This window comes from Petaurus breviceps, unplaced genomic scaffold (genome assembly GCF_028583685.1).
Source record: "Petaurus breviceps papuanus isolate PSGF00001 unplaced genomic scaffold, PetGlider_PUasm1.0 140, whole genome shotgun sequence".
Lineage (NCBI taxonomy): Eukaryota > Metazoa > Chordata > Mammalia > Diprotodontia > Petauridae > Petaurus > Petaurus breviceps.
Window position 1 is genome coordinate 31,623,999 of NW_027185698.1, and position 14,354 is coordinate 31,638,352.

The 14,354-nt window shown below is 37.3% G+C and overlaps 1 non-coding gene across 1 annotated transcript; it reads right to left on the reverse strand.

The window, feature by feature from the left end:
* Positions 1 to 10,116: 10,116 nt before the first annotated feature.
* On the reverse strand, positions 10,117 to 10,223 carry LOC138151568 (U6 spliceosomal RNA). The gene has a single exon (XR_011165867.1). It is a non-coding gene; the product is annotated as a U6 spliceosomal RNA (small nuclear RNA).
* Positions 10,224 to 14,354: the final 4,131 nt, after the last annotated feature.

The following is a 14,354-nucleotide window of genomic DNA, read 5'->3' on the forward strand; positions in this document are numbered from 1 at the left end:
TTGAAAGTGACGTCCCAACCCAGTAGGAGGAGTCCAGGGGTTAATCCTTTCTCTCAGTCCCCTAGTTATGAAAGCATTGGAGACACCTGACAAGTTCCTATGTGTCTTCTCTCTAGGATAAAGGAAGGTCACAGGCTCTTTAACAAGCCAGCCTTGCAGAAAGTGTGGTGTAGCCAGGAGAGCATTTGATTTGGACTCAGAGCGTTTAAATAAGTGAGTTTGAATCCTGACTCTATTATGTGCCTCTGTGATATTGAACAAGGGATTTTATATCACTGGGCTTCAGTGTTCCTCTCTATAAATTAAAGAGCTTGGACTAAATGATTTTGAAAGTCCGTTATAGTTCTAAATGTTTTCAACTAGACCACAGCTCCCCCTGCCCTCCACCCCACAATCCACTCATGTTTTTATTTTGAGATTGTAGTTTAGCAAACTTTGTTTCTTTGGTATTATCATTTTATAATCTTGTGGGGCTTCCAGAAAAATCCTGGAGGGGGGTTGTTATGAAGAATATTCTGTTTCACATTTTTAGGCTATAAGCTCCATCACACAAGGGTCTAGAACTAACATGCCTTATGTTGGCTTTTGTGCTTGGATATGATAGAGGAATGATAAATGTTCCACAAATTAAAGACCTTAATTCTGACTTATTCTCTCTGTGAATTTAGGTGGATCATTTAATCACTTTAGGCCCTGTTTTCTTCAATTACATATAATGGGCAAATGTAGGGATTTTTCTGGATCGTTGTTGCCTCACTGATGAAACCTCTGTTCTTCCACTGATGAAATCATCCCATACCAGAGCATAAAGTCATCATTTTCTTTAGAGATTAGGACTTTGCTCTGGTATTGATGATATCTCTGTAGCTTGGTGTGTAATTCACTTGACAAGTTTAATTCCTTGATAGGGAAAGAATTCACCTTGTTCTGTGTAGTAATTTCCCTTTAATAGCACATTAATGATGATTGATGATAGATGACTAACGATTTATGTTTAATTCCTAAACTGAGCTTCACCATTAGGATTTGGCCTTTAAAAGAAAGCAGGAAAAGTATAGAGCTGAAGGCAGAGTAAGAGAGTGAAAAGAGTCTCTACCCTCCCACTCATACATTGTTCCATGGAAAGAAATCTGACCATTTACAAGGGTGCTTCAGGTAACTATTGGCTTTGAAGAATCAATAATAGATAATGAGGGTGAAGAGTAGGAATTCTTGGGCCACAATAATTCATGGACCAATTGAGAATTGAAATTGAGGAGTCACACAGAATGGAACCAATACGTGTAGGTGCAAACTCAGACTTTGTTTTTTCGTGGATACTGTAAATCATATGAACCATGCAGGTCTAAGAAAGGGGTTTCAATTCACTATAAAGTCCAAGTACTTTCACCTTTGAGAGTTCCCAACCATAATCATGCTGTAGGTCCTGAAGAATGTACAAATCCCTAGGAAGATGGGGCTGTGGAGAGGGGAGGATGGCGTGTCACTTTAGAAACCCCCCAAATTAATTCTCTTTTCTGCAGTGATGTTAAATTAAGTAAAGAATGTCCTATATTCAGTGTCCCATTGTCTCAACATGTGAAGACTATTTTCCTATTGTTTTAGAAATCTATAGAAGAATCAAATTCTAATTTTCCAAGCAGCAACTCTGGGGTGGAAGGTGGGGTTAAGTTAGCTAGAGAAATGATCATAGAGTAGTCTTCAAGATTAAAGTTATATTTTGTCTGTGTAAGTCATGAGAATAACTTATGGTCCATCTACTATGTATAAAGTGTGGATTTGTTCTGTGTGATGCCAGAAGGCAGGGCAATAAGCAGTGTTCTTAGTTACAGAACCCAAGCCCAGGAAAAATTTCCTAATAATTCGAGTAGTCTTAAAGTAGGACAGGCAATGGTGAACTTCCCATCCTCAGAAGTGGAGGCTTCCCAACAGAAGCCAGATGACTATGTCATAGATGTCGTAGTGTGGATTCCTGTTTAGAGTGGGATTAGACCAGATGACCACACAGAATCCCTACCAGCTCTGAGCGAACTGAATTTAATTGAATTGTCAAATTTGACCAAAAGGATTTAGTACTCCCAGAAGTTCTGCAAGAGGGTAACTCGTCTTACATGTTGACTTTAAAATTCAGCTGCCTTGGCTTTCTGGACTAGTTCTGTTAGATTTACTCCATGCCCTGCCTCCCTGGGATCAGAATTCCCAGGCTGTTTTCCAAAGGACATTCTTGTCTATTTCCCTGGAATCCATTGTTTCATCCATGCTGCTCCTGGTCCAAGGCAAGTTCCTCCCACTCCTAACCCCAGCCTTCCCTAACTATATACAAGCACCTCTCCGGCCATGAAGCCAGAGTAGGGATGTTGCTACTCTCTGTTGACCCCTAAAAAAGCAATCCCCCCCTCAAATTAACTCTGTCAAGTCTTCTTGATGCTTTATTGCAGAGCAGGATATTCTGAACAATTCAGACAGCAGATAAAAGAATACTGGAAACCAGCAGAGAAGATACCAGGAGGTATCCATCTTATTCCCTGGAGTTGAAACCAATCAGAGATGCAGATGGAAAGTGGAGAATGAGCTGGAATTTCCAAATGATACTTTGTATAAAGGAAACTTTAGGAGGAGTTGAGTGCCCCACCCTCCATCCCTCCAATCAGAGGGAGTTAGGAAGGATTTTGAATATCCAAGGTTGAGTTTGCAGTATGGTGATGAGATCTGGAATGATCGGTGCATCTTGCTCTGTAGAGTTGAAACCAAGAATATACCTCCCTTCTCCATCTCTACTTTCATAACAGAATAAAAGTGAAAGTGAGGCAAAAAAAAAACAAACAAAAAACCAGTTCAGCCAAATTGATAACTACTATATGTGTATATGTCACTGGAGCCTGAAAATATATGCAGTGTTCTATACCCATAGTTCTCTTCCTCTTCAAAGAAGGTAGAGAAGTCTGTTGTTACAGTTCATAATAAGACAAGCTTAGTTATGATAATAATCACAAAATATTTCATTTAATTTATTCTGATTGTCATTAACCATTTTACAGGTGATGAAATAGAGGCTAGATATTTATCCAATACCACAGAATAGCAGCAATGATAAATTTGAATTCAACTTCACCTTCTTTGTTATCTAACTCAGAATTCAGGGCAGCTAGGTGGTATAGTGGATAGAGTATAGGATCTGCAGTCAGGAAGACTCATCTTCCTGAGTTCAAATATGGCTTCAGATACTTACTAGCTATCTGACCTTGGGCAACTCATTTAACCCTGTTTACCTCAGTTTCCTTATCTGTAAAATAGGCTGGAGAAGCAAATGGCAAACCTCTCCAATATCTTTGTCAAGAAAACCCCAAATGAGGTCACAAAGAGTCAGAGAAGCCTGAAAACAACAGAACTCTGTTTACTACATAATGTCACTTTTATTGATTTTCATATTGATTTGTTTCTTGTCATTTTGTTGGATCAATGTAGTATTAACTCAAAAATCCTTTCTGTATGTCTAAATCCTAACTGGTTGAAAGATGACTCCAAAATTAAAGGACTGAATTTTCTGAACGAAACTTCCACTAATAGATCACTTGAAATGTCTGATTGAACAAAGCATAAGAAACCCAACCCTACAACAATTTTTGTCTTTTTTGTTTAGTGTTTTATTTTACCCAGCTACATGTAAAAACAATTTTAACATTTGTTTTTAAATTTTTTTCCAAATTTTCTCCCTTCCTCCCTCCCCAACCCCCTTCATTGAGAAGGCAAGAAATTCAATATGTTATGCATGTGTAGTCATGCAAAATATTTCCATCATAGTCATGTTATAAAAGAAAATATAGACCAAAAAATAACCTCAAGAAAAAGAAAGAAAGTAAAAAGAAGTATGCTTCAATCTCTATTCAGACACCATCAGTTCTTTCTCTGGGGATGGATAGCATTTTTCATCATAGGCCCTTCAGAGTTGTCTTAGATCATTATATTGCTGAGAATAGCTAAGTCATTCATAGCTAATCATCTATATTGGTGTTTCTCTGTACACAGTACATTTCACTTTGCATCATCTCATACAAGTCTTTCCAGATTTTTCTGAGAGTACTCTGTGCATCATTTCTTATAACACAATAGTATTACGTTATAATCATATACCACAATTTGTTCAGCCATTCCCCAGTTGATGGGCATCACCTCAATGTCCAATTCTTTGCCACCGGAAGAGTGTTACTACAAATATTTTTGCATATATAGGTCCTTTTCCTTTTTAAAAAAATCTCCTTCCAAGAATCCTTTAAAGTATGTTGCAAAGAATGGAATTTGGGAAGCATTTTTCTCAGAAAAAAATCAGAGAGCCATTTGTGATATCTTTAATTGAGAATAAATAAATGAAATAAATTGTGATCTTATATTAAGTTGATATTTTCAGCATTTACATTAAAAACACAAAAATGTTTTCCAGACAAGACCTACTTATCTTGTAGAAAAAATAGAAAATTAATAATCTAATCCTAGCATTTGATAATAAAGTCAATCAGTACAGATATGAAAATGAATTCCAGCTTCAGACACCAGGGGTCCAAAAAAACTTGAGTCCTACAAGGAGCTAGAAAATGGATTTTTAGAGATTCATGCAGAAGAGACAGCTCTAAATCTGTCTCTGTTTTATGACCATCCACAGTATTTATTATGGAATCTGCCTCTGTATAAATGATACCAGGCATTACAGTGTCAGAAGGGAAGAGATTCCCACCCTCAAGGAATTCAGTGTCTACAAAAGTTAGATCCAGGAAAGACCTTTAAGCAGGCTCATTTCACAAGTGAACAAATGGCCAGAAGCCAGAGAAGTTAAATAACTAGTCCAGGGTCACAGAGGAAATAAATGGCAGGGACTGTACTTGAGTCCAGGTGCTCTGACTCCACATCATTTGCTTTCTTCCTCTGGGTCAGATAAAGTGCTTCTCCAGCAGTCTAGTTCTCCTCTATCTTGTGGCCTGTTTTCAGCAAAGCTAGAACAGGGCTACAACCCTGATCTCCTGCCTTTGAACCCAGTGCTCTAAGAACCACAAAGCCTAGGGGGAGTCATGACTCTACATTGGAAGGTAAAGTTCTTGAAGAAAGAACGGCTTCACTTTTATTTTTGTGTCCCCAGCGCTTCGCACTATGCTTGGCACATAATGGACATGTAAGAATGATTTAAGATCAATTGTTTATTTGTTTATTTGTTCATTAAATGGCAGCACTGTAAGTTCTGCCTTGAAGGAAGCAAGAAGGATTCTATGAATTGAAGGGAAGGTGGTAATCTTGTCAAAACAGTTCAGTGTGCTTTAAATTCTGTTAAGTCTAGGGAAACATCCTCATGGTATCTGGCACTAGGCTGGCACACAGTAGGTGTTTTAATGAATATAGAATAACTTGCAGAAACCAGGCACCCACTTTTATCTTGCCATAGTAAAGATTTGTGTTCATATTATGTCTGTAGGCTTTCAATTTTCTATCCCAAGTATAATAGCAGCAGCTTATGTCTCTGTTCAGTCATTTTTCAGTCATGTTCACCTTTTCATGAGCCTACATGGGGTTTTCTTGGCAAACATACTGCTTTTTCCTTCTCCACCTCATCTTACAAATGAGGAAACTGAGGCAAACATAGTTAAGTGATTTGCCCAAGGTCTCACAGCTAGTAAGTGCCTGAGGCTAGATTTGAACTCATGATGACAAGTCTTCCTGACTCGAAGTCTAGCGCTCTACCCACTGTGCCATCTAGCTGCACAGATCATATTTTTATAATGCTTTCATGTATGCACAATACTTTCTTCACAGCAGTCCACTGAAGTAGGAAGCCTGAATATTATTCAAACTGTTCCAAAAGTCTTACTGCATTTCTAAACTCTTAACACTTAAGTAATAGCTTAAATTGCACTAAGACTTTTGGGACAGATTGTACATATTTAATTTAAGAATAAGGAAACTGAAAGTCAAAAGTTGTCACATGCCTAGCACAAAGTCACATAATAGAAAAGTCAAGATCCAAACACTCGTGTTTTTTTCTCTTTTCAGCACCTTATTAATTATGCTTTCTTCTGTATCTCCTCACCAAGTAAGAGGTCCAATAATATGACCACTTATCAATGGAGAGAATGCATAGGAACCCCAATGTAGAGAAGAGACATTAGAAATCATTAAATCCAAGTCCTCATTTTACGTGTTAAGGTCCATTGTGTAGAGAGTGATGGCCGTGGAGTCAGATGGATCTGAGTTCCATTTCACAAGTCATTTAATTCTATTTGCCTTGGTTTCCTCATCTGTAAAATGAGCTGGAGAAGGGAATGGCAAACCACTCAGGACCTTTCCCAAGAAAACCCCTAATGGGATCACAAAGAATCAGATATGACTAATCAACTAAACAACGACAATCATAGAGAGTAAAAGAATTGCCCAAAGTCACCCTCATAGCAAATGACAGGGATTTGAATCCAGGTTCTCTGGCGCCCAGAGTCAACATTCTTCTGATTTTTCTACACTGCTACTTCTAAGATTGTAAGTGATAGAAAATAACATGCATATGGTGGCACTTTGTTACCATAAAAATGCTACATTGTTACCAGCTATGAATTATATAGTCGAAAGAGCAATAAACTTTAAATCAAAGGATAGGAGTTTGAGTTCTAATTCTATCTTCCCCTTCCAGCCCAACCCCTACAACTCTGGGTAAATCATTCATCTCCCTGAGCCTCATTTTCCTTATCTGAATAATGGGAATTATTATATTCCAACACAACCTACTTTAAAGGGTTGTGGTGTGAAAAAATACTTTGTCATCTTTCAGGGAAATTTAATGGGAAGATCCTATCCCATTAACTGGCACCCAGCAAACACATTGAGGTTTTAAATAGACGTTTGTTGCTGTTGTTTTGTTTTGTTTTAGTGAAAATTTACAAATGTGCCTTGCAAACAGAATTTTGTTTTAAACACCTAATAATGGAAACATGTTTATCGATGTTTATAATTTAATCATCTTTGCAAAGACTTCCATGTCTCTTCATGCAGCTGAGCATGGTAATGTTATCTGCCTGCAGTTCTGAGTCTCATTATATTTTCCTGTGTAAGGGCTGATATCTCTACCAAATGGCTTTTGGCAGCAAAACAATATGTCTAAGGAATAATTGCCCTCGGTAGAAACATAATGTAGGTTGGTAATGTTTCTAAGATGGGGTGTGCCCAGTCACACATGAAAGCTCATAAAGACACTACAGGTTGGTAATGTTCTGGGATGTCCTCAGCCATCCATTGAACTGTGTACACATGCACACATATACCTTCACACACACTTTAAAAATAACATGAAAACAGCAACATGCAAATCTCCATAAAACAAATCAACTGCCAGCAGAGCCTGAGATTCTGTCAAAGCATATGGCAAGGGCTTGCCACAGTCACATACAGGATCTTCGTTTCCTACAAATATTTTTCAAATGATCCTTGCATGCCACTCTCAGCTCCCAAGAAATGATAAGAAAACAGCTCCAATACATGGTGCCATGGTCCCTTCTGTGCCCCCTGTGCTGCAATGTTTGGCTAGTGATTTCACATCAGTAAAACTGCAGAGGATTAGAATAATTAACAAGAAAGTGATTATGAGGAAATAATGAAATATCTAGATAAGTGATAAAATCCTGGGTTTTCAGATTGGGAAGAAGATTATTTTTGTTGGGTTTTTTTATTATCCCAAAAACTTTTCATGCTTTCCAGAAGCAGATCTATCAGAGAAGTTGTTAAGCTGTCAATAACAATTTCAACCTAGAAGAATAAATGTCTAGATGGAAAAAAGGGGGGGGGGGCTCTTTTTGGTTTTATTGTTGTGTTTTTGTTCTCCGCTGCAGGTGCCAGGGAAATGCCTCAGCCCATTCCCTAGTCCTGAATTCATTATCTACCCAGACAGTTGTTTGCAGCTGTCTACACAGATGTACCCATCAAATGCCATTCCCAAAATGTTAGCACCAGCAAGCCTCCAAACCTGGCTCAGACAGAATTGGTTTGGAGTCAGAGGAAAGAGAATAGAATCCTAGAACCTGGGAATTCTGGGGTGGAAAGGAACCTCCCAGCTCACAGCAAATTAAGTGTTTGATTCCCTAAAGACTTCTTGAAGAGCCCCGGGGCTTAGTACCTCCCCAAGTATCCCATTTCTCCGTCGAAGGATTCTAACTATTGCAAAGTTCTTTGTATTAAATCTACTCTCCTATAATTTCTACCTTTTGATTCTAGTTTGAGTCTCTAGGGCCCAGCAGAATATATCTAATTCCTTTTCCTCACACAAACCCTTAAGATATGTGTAGACAAGTAGTTACATCCCCTTAAAGTCTCCTGTTTTATAGGCTAAGCATCCCTAATTTAATAGACTTATAAACAGGATCATTCCCAGCCTGTTCTCAAACTCAGGGACACTTGAAGCTATCTGAGACTGACAGAAATCTGGCTCTGAGGTTTGCTCCTGTGTTATTGTCCTATGTATCCTGTCCTGTTCACACATTTCTATTTGCTGACTGCCTGGCCATCTCCCTATCAAGAGGGCTATGTATGATCATAGAATTTAAGAGTAGAAGAGACTTTAAGAACTATCTAGTTCAACCTCCTAATTTTACAAATCACTAAGCTGAGACTCAGAGAGATGGCATGATCACCAATGACAAGCGACTCGAACATTTCACCTATACAACGACAGAGGTCAGACCAGAAGGTGTCTAAAGTCCGTTCCAGTTCTGACTTATTGGGATTTTATGATGCTTAGGCAGATGAAGCCACTGGCCCTGCATCACGTAACAGAAGGGTCAGAGATGGAAAGGAGATCTAGGTCTTCGGACTCGATTATTTTATACATAGAAGAGGAGCCTATTCTACAGCTACCTGCCTCGCAGAGTCGTTGGGGGGGGGATGTTCTGTAAGCCATAAAGTTATATGTAAAAATGAATTATTAAGAAATAAAGACATCGGGCGGCCAGGTAGCACAGCGAGTAAGAGCACCGGCTCCAGTGTCAAAACGACCTGGAGATCGAATCCCGGGCTCACCTGGCCGTGTAACCTTGAGCAAGTTGCTTAACCCTGATTGCTTAAAAAAAATAATAATAAAATAAAGACATCTTCCCACTCTTTCGCAGAGATAGGAGACCCACAGGTGTGAATCATTGCATATACCACCAGTTGCTTATTTTTTGCTTTGTTTAATTTTGTTTAATGTACTGATCGAATTCAATGATATTTTTTTCTTTCTCTTCTCTCTATTTTTTCTTTTAAATATATTATTTGTGTAACACTGACCACCTTGGTCCCAACTAGAGTACCTCCATGTTAGATAAAAACTGATTATATATATATATATATATATATATATGTGTGATTATGTATATATATATATATATAATATGAGCACAGAGGAGATTTTTTTGAGATATAAAAACAAAAAAACTTAATGAAAAAAATATTTTTAAATGTGACTTGATGTTGTGATGCCTATATACCCAATCTGCAGTCTAAACCGGTTTTGAAATCAGGGTACATCCTCCGAATTTCTGAGTTGTTCTTTCCTTGGGGGAAGGAGCCCAGACAGGGTTAAATCCAGGGAAGCAGGAACGTGGGAAGGACATAAATCTGGAGCTATGGCTGACAGTAGTGATAGTCTGTTTCCATCAAGATTCCAGGGGTTTAATAGTTGTTCATAAGTCCAACCCAAGAACTTAAAATGCATAATATATTTCTATTAATAGTGTGTTATATTTACACACATGACTAAACAGCTATGATTCAGTGAAATGTTATCTTAGTAATATCCCAAAAAGCAAGTCTATCTTTATAATCCAGCTAATAAAGAGGCAACATGTATAATGAAAAGGGCCCTGGAGTCAGAGTCAGAAAACTTGGGTTTGAGTCCTAGCTGGGACCTTGGACAAGTGAGTCCCTAAGTCTAGAAGGTCCTCATTTTCCACATCAGTAAAATAAAATGATGATCTGTAATCCCATTACATATATATATGTATATGTATATGCATATATACATGCATATATACACACAAATACATTATGTGTACTCTATGTATATGTATGTGTGTATATCTTTTTAGTTGTGGAAGGTGGTATTTTTTTCCAGTTACAAATATGGAACACTTCATGAATTTAGGTGCCATTTTTCCAAAAGGACCATACTAATCTTCTCTGCATTATTCTAATTTTAGTATATGCACTGCTTCCCCTAAAGCAGAGATGTCAAACACACAGCCCACAGACTACATGGGCCTTCCACACTCCCCTGTACTAACTGTACCAGATTAAAATATAACCAGAAAATATTTAATAAAATAAATAAAATACAATAAAATACAGATAATATTACATTTTAAAACTAAGTCAATATGAGACCCAGAGGAATCTCTGATGTACCAATGAGTGACTGCTCTTTCTGTCTGAGTTTGGCTCCACTGCTCTACGGGTTTAATAATGTGGGCTCTACATTCAAAGGTCCCTACCTAAGTCCCTGAGAAACTATGTTCTATTAGCAATTCCTTCATAAAAAAGTTTTTTTTTTTCATAATGGCTAATATTTGGCCGTTCATTTGAAGGTCTGCATCTGGTTCAATGCAATTGACCTTTAATTACAAGGATTACTCTAGGATTCAACTATAGGCTTAGTCACCCATAGATCAGAAAAATGTACCCCTGTTTATTCTGAGAACTCTTAGATCAGAGGAAAGTACACATAGGAAGAATATTCCAACTAATTTATGCCAAGTCCTCAGTTTGGTTCACGGATGTGCATACATGTGTGTATGTGTGTGTATTTGTGTGTGTGTGTTTTCCTTTGAGGACGAAGTATTGGATACCATTACTTTTGACCTTAGTTTTATAAATAATGTTGCTGAAGGGTTCACCATAATCAAAAGTCAGGAGAGACATAAGCTTAATATATAGTGGATTGGGAGTCAAGAGAAAGAAATTTGAGGCTAGGATCTGTCATAAAATTGCTACAGGGCCTTAGGTAAGTTGCTTGACCTCTCAAAATTCCATTTTCCTCATTTCTAAAAGGAAAAAGTTTGTCTAGATCAAGTGTTCTTAGACTGGTGTTCATGGGGTCCATGAACTTGGATGGGGAAAAAATGAATACAATCTATATTTCAACATATTGGTTTCCTTCATAATCTTATGTATGTTAAATATTATTCTAAGAATGGGTTCACATTTTCATATATCATCAAATTGCCAAAAGAAGTCCATGACTTAGAAAAAAAAAAGATTGAGAACTCCTGGGCAAGAAAATGTCTATGGTCCCTTCCACATCCAAAATTCTAAGTTCTATTTCAACTTTAAAAAAATACACTTTATTTTATGTTTTAAGTTTCTAGCCACAACATTTTATTTTCTAGGTCCTAAGGTTCCTTTCAATTCTAATTTTCTTTGTCCTAAAATCCTTACCAACTCAAACAGACTTCATATGGAAATCTCTTCCTGTTCTAATATTATATGAGTTTTATGAGTTATTTGCATCTGGCCTTCTCTAGTTCTGAGATGAGGAAGGCACAGAAGTTACTGCCCACCATTTGGACACAGTTTGGGGCAGCAGGATTAACATCTTACCAAGATGCAAAAATAGGAAGTGATAGCCTTACTCCCACAGAATGCAGTCAGCATAATTTCCTTCTCATAGACAGAGAGAATCATAAAAGGACATAACTAGAAGCGATTTTTGAATCCATCTATTCCACTGCCCTCATTTTACAATGAGACTGGGGAACATGGTGGGGAAAGCCTTGAACCACTGGCAGAGGATCTGCCAGGGATTCCTGGCTCTAACAGATATTATTGTGAATTCTGGTAAATTAATTAATCCCTCTCAGTCTCAGTTTATCTATAAATGGGGATGATAATAATAATAATATTATATCTACCTAACAAGAGTTCTTGGGCAGAAAATATTTTATAAATCTTAAAGAATTTTATAAATGTGACCTGTGATTATTACAGATAAGCAGATTGAAGGCCAGAGAGAGGAAAATAGTAGAAATGTTAGACTCAGATCTCAGTTTTCCTGACTCAATGAGATTTGTAAGCTTACTGTAGCTCCACCCAGTCTCATGCATTTCTTCTGGCCTTCCTCTTCTGTCCAAATTTCCCAAATCCATTATAAAAACCTTTACTCTCTCATTCATCAGTAAAATTGTGTACCAAAAAATCCTACTGCTGAATAAAATGAATATTCCCAGAGAAGGCACAGAATTAAATATAATGTAGTTCTTCCTTTCCAGAGAAAATTTGAGTTAATTTGAAAGAAATTTATGAAAAACAAAACAATAATTCATAATGATAAGTGGTGGTGTGTGAACCAGAATGATACTTGAGGCCATATTCCATTATGACATTACAATAGGGTAAATGGAAAAAAAAAGAGTTAAAGGAACATTCTTGTTAAATAGATTTTCTAATGTGGATGCTTGAGGTGATAGATGTAACTAACACTCTCTTTTGTTTACTGTACCATCCCAGAAGTCTGCAGGTGAATTCATGAAAGATTATATGTTACTTAATATATAGAATATTCAGTAGACAAACACCAGTACCCTCAGTAATTATTCTTATGATGTACAGAACACCCAGTGTCACTCTGTTTTTGACAATGAGTTTCTCTTCTATAAAATCTCATGGTCATGGAAAGAAGTTTCTTTATTGATGACTTTGGTTAATAGCATAGAATGCATACTTTCATTTTGTAAAAAAAAAAATTGTTCTTCCTTGTATCCTTAGGGTTCTTATGTGTTTAATGGGGCTTAATTAAATACAAAAGGAAAAGGCAGATTGCAGTCACCAGTGACTGCTCCTGGTCATAAACAGCATCACTATAACCCTGTAATGTTCTTGAATTGGTGTCCTCCAAAATAGTCATCCCCTCCCTCAATACACCACACACACACACACACACACACACACACACACACACAATTTTATATGCTGAGCCTTTCTACTGACCTTCAGACCACAAAAATAGGTAGCCATAGTCTGACTCACAGACTTCAGCTAGCATAACGTCCTTCTCCTGAACTGATAGAGGCATAGAAGGGAAGATTGAGGAGAGATTTTTGAATAGGTGATGGATGCCACTATGGAATCATACCATTCTGGCAGTTAATTCACATAGTTGAATTACATGCTTTGGTTCCTGCCTCATTCCTGATCAATAGCTTAGCTATGTGTTGTGAAAAAGAAAATTGACATTCATTTGTTTCCATAGCTGACATCTCTGATCTATTTCCTTTCTGATAGACTGCCTTCTTTTAAATAGTTCCTAACTCCTCAGAAATTACAATTGTTTAAAGACACTGCATTGTGTTTATGGGTCATTTAAGGGGTTATTCAAGGACAATTTTGACTATCTCTCATTTTTGTCTTGAATACCAACTTTAGAACCTAACTACCATATGAGATGTGATTCTCCCATTCATTATGTAACCAGCTCTGTCCTCGAAACCTTTCAATATGGGTAGCAATTCCCAGAGCTTGTGCTCCATTGGCATGGCCACAGGGTATTCAATTATTATGGTCCTGACCACAATGAGGCATGAGAGAAGGGTTTTAATGCAGGAAGACTTGTTCAACTATGAAGAATAAGAGCTAAAATTTATTTATAATGCATTCAGTGCATTTGCTTAGCAGAAGAAGAGAGGGAGTGAAGGTTTTGAAAAACACACTATAAACCTAAAAACACTATGAATATCAATTATATTAAATAGTCACATAGCACTTTTGTGTTTTACAAAATACCTTCATATTACCCTATGAGGAATAAATTATTATTATTATTATTATTATGAAAATGGAGACTTATAGAAATTAAGTGATTTGCTTAAGATCATATATCCACTAAGTCTCAGAGCTAGGATTTCTGACCCAAAGCCAATACTTTTTTTTCCATTACCAATTCTACCTTTAGTTCTACTAACTATTAGTCAAATGTGCTTATGCAACTTACCATGAATATCAGTTTCTTCATTTTCAAGAAAGAAGGAAAGAAGGAAGGAAGGAAGGAAGGAAGAAAGGAAGGAAGGAAGGAAGGAAGGAAGGAAGGAAGGAAGGAAGGAAGGAAGGAAGGAAGGAAGGAAGGAAGGAAGGAAGGAAGGAAGGAAGGAAGAAAAAAAAAGATAATGATTAAGCACTTACTATGCACCAGGCTCTATGCTAAGCAATGGATATACAAAAACAAACAAAAAGCAATAATCCCTCTCTCAACAAGTTACATTCTAATGGGAGAAAGAAATAACGGCAATAAAAAGTGAGACGAAAAAGCATGGGGTCTGTGATGGGGTGGGCAACAAGGTACAGAAGGAAGCCATGGACTGAGACAG